This window comes from Lissotriton helveticus, chromosome 1_1 (assembly GCF_964261635.1).
Source record: "Lissotriton helveticus chromosome 1_1, aLisHel1.1, whole genome shotgun sequence".
NCBI lineage: Eukaryota > Metazoa > Chordata > Amphibia > Caudata > Salamandridae > Lissotriton > Lissotriton helveticus.
Genome location: NC_136057.1, coordinates 382,080,083 through 382,092,520, shown reverse-complemented (window position 1 = coordinate 382,092,520; position 12,438 = coordinate 382,080,083). Strand labels below are relative to the sequence as shown.

Here is a 12,438-nt window from a genome sequence, read left to right as displayed (position 1 = left end):
AAAATGAAGGACGGGGATGTGGTCCCTAGGGATTTTTGGTGCCTAAGATTAATTCAACCACTTTGTTGTGGTTGGCTGCCTCCCTAATGCTGCAGTAGTCCTCACTTATGCCAAGAACTATTTTCAATATGCCAGCACCAGCATTTTGTCACTGGTGTTCCTATGCTAAGCATTACCTCAATTATACGACTTTCAGTCTTTTGTCATAGATGTATTATATGCCAAATATTACCACTAGCATGCCTTTGTAAAAAAAATTCTTAGGCGCTTGTGATGCTAAGAGTTGCCTCCAGCACACCAACATCTTGTCATTATTGCCTCTATAAGCCAAGAAATATTTTCAGCATGCTAGGGCCAACGCATACTAGCAAGCACAACACCTCATTCTCATTCATGCTCACATTTACTCTCTGTTAGACCTGGCATTTTTGTTGTGTTCTTCCCCTGTCTTATTTGCTTCTGACCTCCTGTTGTTGACTGTGTGCTGCATTTTGTTTTTGCAGTTTTAGAACTCTGGGCTCTTTACCACTGCCAATCAGGTCTAAAGTGCAAGTGCCCCCAGTGTAAAATATGATCGTTATTGGTTATTCATGATTGGAATATTTGATTCACTGGTAAGACCCTTGTAAAGTGTACTGTGTGTGCCCGTGGCCTGTAATTCAAATGTTACTAGTGGACCTGAATCACTGAATGTATCCTCCACATGAGTAACCCTGCACACATGTCTGAGACCTGTCACTGGAGTGTTTGTGAGTACAGTTTTAAAAAGTGCACCCACTTGCCAGGCCCAAACATTCCATTTTAGTACATGAAAGGCACCCCTAGGGAAGGCCCATGGGCATTGCACAGTGCATTTAAAAGGTAGTTCATATATTGTTGTGTTTTACATAAAGTTTTTCACTATTGCAAGGATTATCTCTCCCATAGGTTATCATTGGAGCTGCTGTGTAACTAACATCTTACAAGTGTAACTTCTAATCAGGAAGAGATAGAAATGTGGAGTTTAGGGTCCCATAACTCATAATTTGCAAATACATCTGTTAATAATGTTGGTTGTAAAATTGTATGCTTGAAAATGACACTTTTAGAAAATAGACATTTTCTTGCTTTACCTTTCTGTGCCTCTGTCTGCCTGTGGAATTCACGTCTGAGGGAGGGTGCCTGTTGGGCTGTTGTGCAATCACGCTAGACAGTCATATAAAAGAAGCTGAGGTGTGCCCTGCATATCCTGATGGCATATCACCAGGCTGATGTGACTTCCTGATCTACCGTGGTGGGATGAGTTATCCCTGACACCTGAATAGGGATGGGCCTGACCTCACACAAAGCTGTCTCCACCCCCTTGTAGTGTGTCAGGAGCTAGGTCAGGAAAAGGCAGAGTCTTGCATGCTGCAAACACATTCCTTTGAAGTTTGCCTACTTCAAATGTAGAAACTGGTATAAGTACTGGAGCTGTGACACCATAACTTCAGAACAGTTCTGGGTTAAGCGGAGATTCTGCCAGGAAGAAGACCTGTATGCTGTAAGAGGGGAACTGTCACTATGCTTGTTTCTGTGTTGTGCTGGCCTACTGCTGCTGCTTCTGCTTCAGTCTTGGGCAGAGGAAGGGCTGGACTTTGCTTTCTATATCCTGCTTGCCACAGTCCTACAAGGGCTTGTGTGTGCTTGCCTCCTGTTAAGAAGTCTCAGGACCATCAAATACTTTATCGGTGGCCCCTGAACTCCTCTTCTGAGAGTGATGACCTGCCAAGTGGTGCCAGCTCCAGTTCTGGGCCCTGGGAGCTTGCTTTTGCTGCACAGAACCAAGGAAATTCATGCATCAATCTCCAGTGCATGGTTTTTCTGATGCAGCACTCGTGTGTGGGTGAAAAACCAAGGCATATCTGCAGTGCAGCCAAAGAATCCATGCATCGCCTGCCGTTCAGCTACAAGATAGCTCCAGGTGAGTCCCAAACACTGTGTCATCAACGCCTGTGGCACCAGCTCTGACTTCAATGCAGGCCATGCTGTGCTGCTTAAGAAATCAGCGTATCACCTGTCCCATGGCAGGAAAATTGGCGTAGCACCTGTTTCGCTGCATCGACCCAGTGCACCTGATTTTTTGGTGCACTGCACCTATACGTGGTACAAAAGGGGGTGGTGATGGACGGAGCATCTGAACCAATCAAACACTCACACCCAGTCAACAGATCTGGGTTTAATCCATCACCGTTCTTTAGCCCACTCTGCCACCCTAGTTCAGACATGGCCAGATGCAAATCAGTCTGACCCTGTGCCTCATGGGAACAGTCCAGCCCGAACTGCCAAGCCATGCCTTCCCTGGACTAGAAACTAGCTTCCGAGGACTGGTTTCTGGCATTTCAGCCGTCTTCAGCCCGGCTTGCTTGAATCCAGTGGCAAAGTGAGCAAGGGACTCACGTCTGAGCATACCCTGCCAACTTATGGGGAACAAAGTGGTACAAAAAGGGGTGGTGATGGACGGAGCATCTGAACCAATCAAACACTCACACCCAGTCAACAGATCTGGGTTTAATCCATCACCGTTCTTTAGCCCACTCTGCCACCCCAGTTCAGACATGGCCATATGCAAATCAGTCTGACCCTGTGCCTCATGGGAACAGTCCAGCCCGAACTGCCAAGCCATGCCTTCCCTGGACCGGAAACAAGCTTCCGAGGACTGGTTTCTGGCATTTCAGCCGTCTTCAGCCCGGCTTGCTTGAATCCAGTGGCAAAGTGAGCAAGGGACTCACGTCTGAGCATACCCTGCCAACTTATGGCGAACAAAGTGTACCGCTTTGGCAGCCATAAGTTGGCAGGGTATGCTCAGACGTGAGTCCCTTGCTCACTTTGCCACTGGATTCAAGCAAGCCAGGCTGAAGACGGCTGTAATGCCAGAAACCGGTCCTAGGAAGCTTGAATACGGTCCAGGGAAGGCATGGCTTGGCAGTTCAGGCTGGACTGTTCCCATGAGGCACAGGGTCAGACTGATTTGCATATGGCCTAAGTATGGGCGAAATTTGCGAATTCGCGGTCCGCGAATTCGTGCGAAATTGCAAAACAAGTCAGCGAGTTCACGAATTTTCCCGCGAACTCGCGGATTTTTGTGCCATTTGCACAAATACTTGACCACGTGTGCCTGTAACTTTGCCAGCACGCCAAAAGGCGCCGAGGTCCCTTGAGTGAGCTGGCAGTTACAGTGGGGACGGGCGGGAAGACGTTTCATACCGCTAGTGTGTGGTGGACGGGGCCAAATGGGCGGGGCTTCTATGCGAGTTCACATGCATCTTGTTTATAAAGGGTCAGAGACCGAGCAGAGCAGCAGATGAGGAGCAAGCAGCCTCCTGGCCACAGGATCTACACGGGGATGGCACTCGGGAAACTCATGGATGCAAAAATACGTTTGGCACAGGATCCCAGAAAACTTCAGATGTCCAAGCTCTGCTGCGCGTGTTGGTACAAAGCCATTCTGATCATGCTCAGTGGGTTCAGGCGCATGCAGCTGCTGCTGCTGGACAATGTCCCATCTCATACTAAACTGCCCCGTACAGGCATATGCTGGTACTGGGCAGTTGGGTGCAGTGGCATGCGTGTGCTCCACGCCTGGTACATGCGCATACCGGTGCCAGGGAGGACACGTGTTTATTGGTGCTGTGTAGCAAGTTATGACTTTACTTTTTTACTGCACCAGACGGTGGTACCACCTACACGGATCAGGAGCATCCAGGCGCCAGACTTCATGGTGCAAGAGCATAATGGTGCTGTGCGGTACGGGTATACATGTACTGGGGGCAGGGGGGCACTTAGCACAATGTGTGCTCACACCCAGAGGGCACCCAGGCAATTGAGCACAAATGATTTTCACACTGAGAGGGCTCCGGGGCAGTTCAGCAGCACGGGCGCTCACACCCACTGGGCCCCGGAGCAGTTCAGTAGCGCGTGGGCTCACAACCCCTGGGCAGCTCAGCAGCGTGGGGGCTCACACCCACAGGGCTCCCGGGCAGGTTAGCAGCGCCACCCTCTGGTTCATCACTGCCACCCTCTGGTTCATCACTGCCACACTCTGGTTCACCACTGCCACCCTCTGGTTCACCACTGCCACCCTCTGGTTCACCACTGCCACACTCTGGTTCATCACTGCCACCCTCTAGTTCATCACTGCCACCCTCTGGTTCATCAATGCCACCCTCTGGTTCATCACTGCCACCCTCCGGTTCGCCACTGCCACCCTCTGGATCATCACTGCCACCCTCTGGTTCATCACTGCCACCCTATGGTTCGCCACTGCCACCCTCTTGATCATCACTGCCACCCTCTGGTTCATCACTGCCACCCTATGGTTCGCCACTGCCACCCTCTTGATCATCGATGCCACCCTCTGGTTCAGCACTGCCACCCTCCGGTTCATCACAGCACCCTCTGGTTCACCAGTGCCACTCTCTGGTTCATCACTGCCACCCTCTGGTTGATCACTGCCACCCTCTGGTTTACCACTGCCACCCTCTGGTTGATCACTGCCATCCTCTGGTTCATCACAGCACCCTCTGGTTCACCACTGCCACCCTCTGGTTCATCACTGCCACCCTCTGGTTCATCACAGCTCCCTCTGGTTCACCACTGCCACCCTCTGACTCATCACTGCCATCCTCTGGTTCATCACAGCACCCTCTGGTTCACCACTGCCACCCTCTGGATCATCACTGTCACTCTCTGGTTCATCACTGCCACCCTCTGGTTCATCACAGCACCCTCTGGTTCACCAGTGCCACCCTCTGGTTCATCACTGCCACCCTCTGGTTCATCACTGACACCCTCTGGTTCACCACTGCCACCCTCTGGTTGATCACTACCATCCTCTGGTTCATCCCTGCCACCCTCTGGTTCATCACTGCCACCCTCTGATTCATCCCTGCCACCCTCTGGTTCATCAGCCTCCGCCTGAGCACACTCCCTGACGAGTCCACAGAACTGATGGAACACCTTCACTTCAAGATACTGGCCGGCCCCACCGCCGCCCTCCGAGGAACCCTCATCTACCGACCCCCTGGGCCCCGCGGACCCTTTGCCAACTCCATCACGGACATTATCTCCCCGCAGGCCATCGCATCCACCAACTACACCCTGCTGGGAGACCTCAACTTCCACCTTGACAATCAACTGGACCCCAACACCACATGCCTCCTGGACAACCTCCACAACATTGGACTCCGCCAGATCGTGACCGAGCCCACGCACTCAGCAGGACACACCCTCGACCCCCTCTTCACTACAGGAAACTCCATCACCTTCAGCCACACCACCGAACTCCCATGGACCGACCATCGTTGCGTCCACTTCACCTTCAGAACACCCACCATCAGCAGACACCAGCACCTGCTTCCACAAAGAAACTGGACCAAAATCACCGACGACCAGCTCACCTCCTCACTCAACAACTCCACCCCAACCATCGCGGAAAACGACGACCCCAACACCGCAGCCCGAACCCTGCATAGATGGATCTCGGACAGCACCAACACCATAGCCCCCCTCAAGCAAAACAACAATACCCGTGCCAAGAAAGCCAGATGGTTTACCACTGAACTTCGAGAATCCAGGTGCACATGCCGCCGCCTCGAAAAGGCCTGGAGAAACACCAAATCCACAGAAGCCCACAACAACTTCAGAGTCGCCACCAACGCCCACCATCAACTCATCAGAGAAACGAGGAAAAAAGCGATTGAAGACAGAATCTCCACCCACGCACACAACAGCAAGGAACTCTTCAGCATCATCAAGGAGTTCGACCAACCCACCAGCGAGTCTACCAACATCCCTCCCTCACAAGACCTCTGCGACAAACTCAGCACCTTTTTCCACCACAAAATCAAGAGCATCTACGGCAACTTCGACGAAGACAACCAACACACTGAACCCTCACCAACCACCCCGACAACCGTAAACCAGCGATTGATGACTGGACAGCCCTCACCACCGAAGACACACTGAAGACAATGAAGTCAATCCACTCAGGGGCTCCCACGGACCCCTGCCCCCACCACATCTTCAACAGAGCCGCCGACACCCTCGCACCCATGCTCCGCCCCACCATCAACCGCTCCCTGGCGACTGCCTCGTTCCCCGACAACTGGAAACACGCCGAGGTGAACCCCCTCCTAAAGAAACCCTCAGCGGACCCCACCGACCTCAAAAACTACAGACCCATCTCCCTGCTCCCGATCCCAGCGAAAGTCATCGAGAAAGCCATCAACAGCCAACCCGCCACATTCATTGAAGAACACAACATCCTCGACTCCTCCCAATCCGGCTTCAGAAAAAACCACAGTACGGAAACCGCCCTCCTCGCCGCAACAGACGACATCGCACCCTACTGGACAAGGGAGAAACAGTAGCCTCCATCCTTCTCGACCTATCAGCGGCGTTCGACACAGTCTCCCACCGCACCCTAATACGCAGAATCTATGACGCAGGAATCCAGGACAAGGCCCTCGACTGGATCTGCTCCTTCCTCTCCGGCAGGACGCAGCGGGTCAGACGCCCCCCTTTCTTCTCGGACCCCACACCTACCACCTGCGGAGTCCCCCAGGGCTCCTCCCTCAGCCCGATGCTCTTCAACGTCTACATGGCTCCACTTGCCCCCATCGTCAGAACCTACGGACTCAACATCGTGTCATACGCAGACGACACCCAGCTCATCCTCTACCTATCCAACGAGCCCAACACCGCCAGACGCAACTTTCGAGAAGGCATGGAAGCCGTCGCCAAATGGATGAAAAACAGCTGCCTACAACTAAACACCAACAAAACAGAAGTACTCATCATGGGCCCAAACCCCGATGCCTGGAGCGACACCTGGTGGCCCACCGCCCTCGGAAACCCGCCAACCCCCACAGACCACGCACGCAACCTGGGAATCATCCTGGACTCCGAGCTCAAAATGGACCGCCAGATCAACTCCGTCTCATCTTCCTGCTTCCACACCCTCCGCCTCCTTCGTAAGACCTTCAAATGGATCCCCCTCGAACACCGAAAGACAGTCACTCACGCCCTGGTCACCAGCAGACTCGACTACGGCAACGCACTCTATGCCGGAATAAACAAAAACCTCATACGCAAGCTACAGAACATCCAGAACGCCGCCGCAAGACTGGCCCTCAACCTGCCAAAACACTGCCACATCTCCCAGCACCTGCGCACACTCCACTGGCTCCCCGTCGAGGCGAGAATCACCTGTAAGATGCTCACCCACACACACAAGGCCCTCCACGGCACCGGACCAGCATACCTGAACAGCCGACTCAAATTCCACGCACCCCAAAGGACCCTACGATTAGCCCAGCTCTCCTACGCCGTGGTCCCCCGCACCAGAAAGACCAGATCGGGAGGCCGCTCCTTCTCCTTCCTCACTACCAAAGCATGGAACGCCCTTCCACTCCACCTCAGACAGACAACATCGCTCCCCATCTTCGCACCCTCTGGTTCATCACAGCACCCTCTGGTTCACCACTGCCACCCCCTGGTTCATCACAGCACCCTCTGGTTCACCACTGCCACCATCTGGATCATCACTGCCACCCTCTGGTTCATCACTGCCACCCTCTGGTTTACCACTGCCACCCTCTGGTTCATCACTGACACCCTCTGGTTCACCACTGCCACCCTCTGGTTCATCACAGCACCTTCTGGTTCATCACAGCACCCTCTGGCTCACCACTGTAGAATATGGGGAGAAAGCACACCTGCCCACCCTCAACCGGGGGCTGGTTAATGTGTTACTGAATTTGAGCTTCAAGTCCGGTACCTGCTTCCTTATCTGTAAGTGCTTCTCTGACCCTGCTTCGAGGGTCAGAGCAGGGTCAGAGAATAGTTGCAAGTAGGCAACGAGGCGCCTCAGGAAGCACTTACAGGGCTACAGCAGGTGCCCAAGTTGAAGTTAATTACTTTGTAACCATTTTGTAAATGGTTACAAAGAAATTAGCTTCAACTTGGGCACCTGCTGTAACCCTGTAAGTGCTTCATGTACTTCAGTTTTTGATAATCCATCCCGAACGCGATTTCGCGGATTTTTCTGCAATTTCGCGAGATTCGCGGACCGCGAAATTGCAGAAAATCCGCAAATTCCGCTAACGGAACGGATTTTACGCCCAATATGGCCGTGTCCGAACTGGGGTGGCAGAGTGGGCTAAAGAACGCTGATGGATTAAACCCAGATCTGTTGACTGGGTGTGAGTGTTTGATTGGTTCAGATGCTCCGTCCATCACCACCCCCTTTTTGCACCGCTTTGGCCGCCATAAGTTGGCAGGGTATGCTCAGACGTGAGTCCCTTTCTCACTTTGCCACTGGATTCAAGCAAGCCTGGCTGAAGACGGCTGTAATGCCAGAAACCGGCCCTAGGAAGCTTGAATCCGGTCCAGAGAAGGCATGGCTTGGCAGTTCGGGCTGGACTGTTCCCATGAGGCACAGGGTCAGACATATTTGCATATGGCCATGTCCGAACTGCGGTGGCAGAGTGGGCTAAAGAACGGTGATGGATTAAACCCAGATCTGTTGACTGGGTGTAAGTGTTTGATTGGTTCAGATGCTCCGTCCATCACCACACCCTTTTTGTACCGCTTTGGCCACGATAAGTTGGCAGGGTATGCTCAGATGTGAGTCCCTTGCTCACTTTGCCACTGGATTCAGGCAAGCCTGGCTGAAGACGGCTGTAATGCCAAAAACCGGTCCTAGGAAGCTTGAATCCGGTCCAGAGAAGGCATGGCTTGGCAGTTCGGGCTGGACTGTTCCCATGAGGCACAGGGTCAGACATATTTGCATATGGCCATGTCCGAACTGCGGTGGCAGAGTGGGCTAAAGAACGGTGATGGATTAAGCCCAGATCTGTTGACTGGGTGTAAGTGTTTGATTGGTTCAGATGCTCCGTCTAGCACCACCCCCTTTTTGTACCGCACTGCACCTATACACCAATTTCGGCATTGACGTTGCTCAGCAAAAAGGATCCGAGGACGAGTGTCCAGATATCGGCGCATCACCTTCCCTCACAGTAAGGAACAGATGCATGCATCCTCTCCCCCGCTCAGCAGTAAGGAACTGATGCATCACCTCCCGAGGTGGTAAGGAACCTACGCATCAACTCCCCTGGGAATATGGAAACAATGTATTGCTTTCCTTTACCAGTGCACCACCTCCCCAGCGCCTCTTTTCTTCTTTGCTTTTGATGCATCCGAGGTACTCTCATTCTGGTCTTGTTTTCTTCTTCAAATGGTTATTTTTCTAAACTGGTGTGTGGTCCATTTGTAGTGTTTTCACTGTGTTGCTGTGTGTGTTTGTTCAAATGCTTTGCACATTGTCTCGGAGATAAGCATGACTGCTGATGCCAAGCTGCCCAGGAGGTGAGCAGGGGCTATTTTAGCTGTATAATCCCCTTATCCTGACTAGAATAAGGGTCCCTACTCGGAGAGGGCACCAGCCACTTACAACTAGAGACCCCCATTTCTAACTCACAGTCATTCTCACTTATTCTTACTTTGATTGCACTCACTCTCTCTCTTACTCACTGTCCCTTAACCTCACAATCCCTTTCACTCTCTAATACTGCCTCACACTCAGCCATAATAACCCACCTGCAGTCACCCTTACTCTAACTCACTCATTCTCACTACCTGAAACTCAATCTCACTCAATGACTTAAATTCACATGCATGCTCACAGGTACATACATATATGATCATACTTACACACTATTTCTCACACAAGCACACTGTAGAAAAGTGGGTTTCTTTTGCAGTACACCTCCCTACTTTTGCCTGGCTTTTGATGCACCTTTGACTGTAAAGTACTGCCCCCACCCCCTGCTAATCAGAATCCAAGTACTACTGTTCTTTCCCTAAAACTGTACCATGATTGGCATAACTTCAGACCCCTGTAACTACCTAGTAAGTGGCACCCCTGTATCTAGGGCATTGGGACTGAAGAGGGTTCCGTAGGGACCCTTTACTAAGGCCATGTAAAATGCCACTGCAGCCTGCAGGCCTTGGTGCAGAGAAAAACAATAAAGTCCACTTGGCACATTGCCTATGTGCCATGTCGAGTAGCACTGCCTAAGGTATAGGTAAGTCACCCCTCTCGCGGGCCTTACAAGCCCTAAGGCAGGGTGCACTATATCTCAGGTGGGGCATATCTGCATGAGTAGATATGTCCCTACAAAATATATATATTTATATTTATATTTATGATATAATGCGAATTGAACATACCTATAAAGGTGTCTATGCATATGTACCAGACAATACACCAGTTATGCCAATTTGTAAGTGCTGATGATATGTTTTTACATAGTGAAAATGTTTAATTATTTAAGTTTATATATTAATACTACGTTGTAATCTGATGCACAAAATTACATCCAGCCGTGTGGGTACAACCCCATTAAGAAGTCCTGAAATATAAGTCCCACTCATACTAAGTACATGCCTGAAAATATTTGCTATGAAATAGACACTCCTGCCCTGCTGTGGTGTCACACTCAATGAGTGCATCATTGAGTTTAGCCTTTAACCCCTTGCGCGCTCGTGATGGAACCATTCCGTCACGAGCCACGGTGAGACTGTGCTGGTGACGGAATGGTTCCATCACGGCCCGGCCACCGCGCCTGCGTGGTGCTTATTTCGCACCTGCGCGGTGCGTTCTGTTGAGCGGGCGGGAACATGACGGAACCATTCCGTCACAAGCACAGCGCCACCGCAGCTCGTGACGGAATGGTTCCGTCACGAGCATGGCAGCGCCGCGCCCCCCCCCCCCCTGACCCGTAGCGCCGCGGCGGAATTACCGCCGCGGCCAAGGGGTTAAGTCCCTTGTGTGCAGCCTATCCAGTTCTGCTTCAAGAGATTTAACCTCAGTCTCTAGTTTTTGAAGTGTATTTTGAATGTCCTGTAAGATACCTCTCCTTTTGGGTATTAAGATTCCGTGGACTGCAACCTTGAAAGCCTCCCATACCGTAGAGAGCAAGGGGACTGAGCCTGTGTTGTGGGCAGTTCATCCCTGGAAACAGTATCTGAGAGGGTTGTGGGGTAGGGTCTCGAAGACCTAATAATCTGGAGACCAGTCAGATGGGTCAGCTGTATAGTACAGGGGAGTGGTCAGAATATGCACTGGCTCGGTGGGAGGCCCGTTTTAGCCAGGTGCAGATTTCTCTGGATATAAGCCAATAATCTAGCCTCGACCAGGTGGAATGTTCTGCTGAATAAAATGCTCCCTCCCTGCTCTGTGGCTGCATAGATGTCCATGCATCTAGTAATTGGTGTGCAGTCATAATGTTATGTATATGTTGCCGCGAGCTGGTATAGTGGTGAAATTGGGGATGTGATCTTACTATTATGGGTTCTAATACCCTGTTGAAATCCCCACCCCAAAGAATATATGTAGAGCCGAAATTCAACACTAGACTTAGTAAAGAATTCAGCATCGTCTGCTTTGGGACAGTAGCAGTTTACTAAAGTAATAGAGTGCCCAGCCAATCTAGCCCAAAATCAAGCAGTATCTTCCTTGTGGGTCTATCAAATCACCCTCTGGGATATTAGTTCTATTCTCTCCCACTAATATTGCAGTACCTCTAGCTTATGTGGACTGTGGAGTATCATAACAAACATCTATGAGCCGCCCATCTGGATGCAAACGTAGGATGCGAAGCAGGACCTATATGGGTTTCGTGCAGCAATGCAATCTGAATTTGATGCCTGTCTAGATATGCCAGGATATGCTGCGTTTCTGGAGGTCTCCCAGCCCCCTCACATTCCATGTCAAGAAGTTATAACTAGGTTGTGTATTTGAGTCATGCTTGTCTATGTTGTCTGTGCATTTAACATGAGAGTTCTTGTCAACCAGAGTCTATCTGCACAAAACTGTCTTTCATATGGACAAGATGTAGTATGATACATGCACCAAGCCCACAATGAAAGTTTAAAAGCCCACGCCCCCTCCCACTCTGGAAGCATAATCACACCGGGAATAAAATGCCATCTCCTGGAAAAGGCCAGAACAACAACCTCATAACTACTATAGCATAGATCTAAGATGTCTTTTGAAATTACAGTAGTGCCATTCAAGAAACAATCTGCAAAGAATCCCACACTTAAAGCAGGTGACAAAAGAGTGAAAATAGGCCAAGGAAGTGACCTTGTGAAAAAAGGTACAGCGGTAAGGAGGGAAGAATAAACCAGGTAAGCAAGAAATAGGTGAAACGAGATAAAAAAGAGATAGACAAAATACAGTAAACCACAACAGGAGTATCCTTCCGTGGTATCGCCTAGAACATGGCAGTCCCCCTTCAAGTCAACAAGATTGTCCAGGGCATGCTGTTAGGGGCCCCAGGCAGTCTATGTGAATGATAGTTAAGTAGGGGAGGCTTTTTTACTAGCACGTTTATTAGCCCGAAGAATCCCTGT

The 12,438-nt window shown here is 50.9% G+C and overlaps 1 protein-coding gene across 2 annotated transcripts in view; it reads right to left on the bottom strand.

Annotated features, from left to right (window-relative positions):
• Window positions 1-12,438, bottom strand: part of LOC144809462 (sodium- and chloride-dependent GABA transporter 2-like) — a 1,234,427-nt gene that overhangs the window by 154,546 nt on the left and 1,067,443 nt on the right. The window lies entirely within an intron of this gene.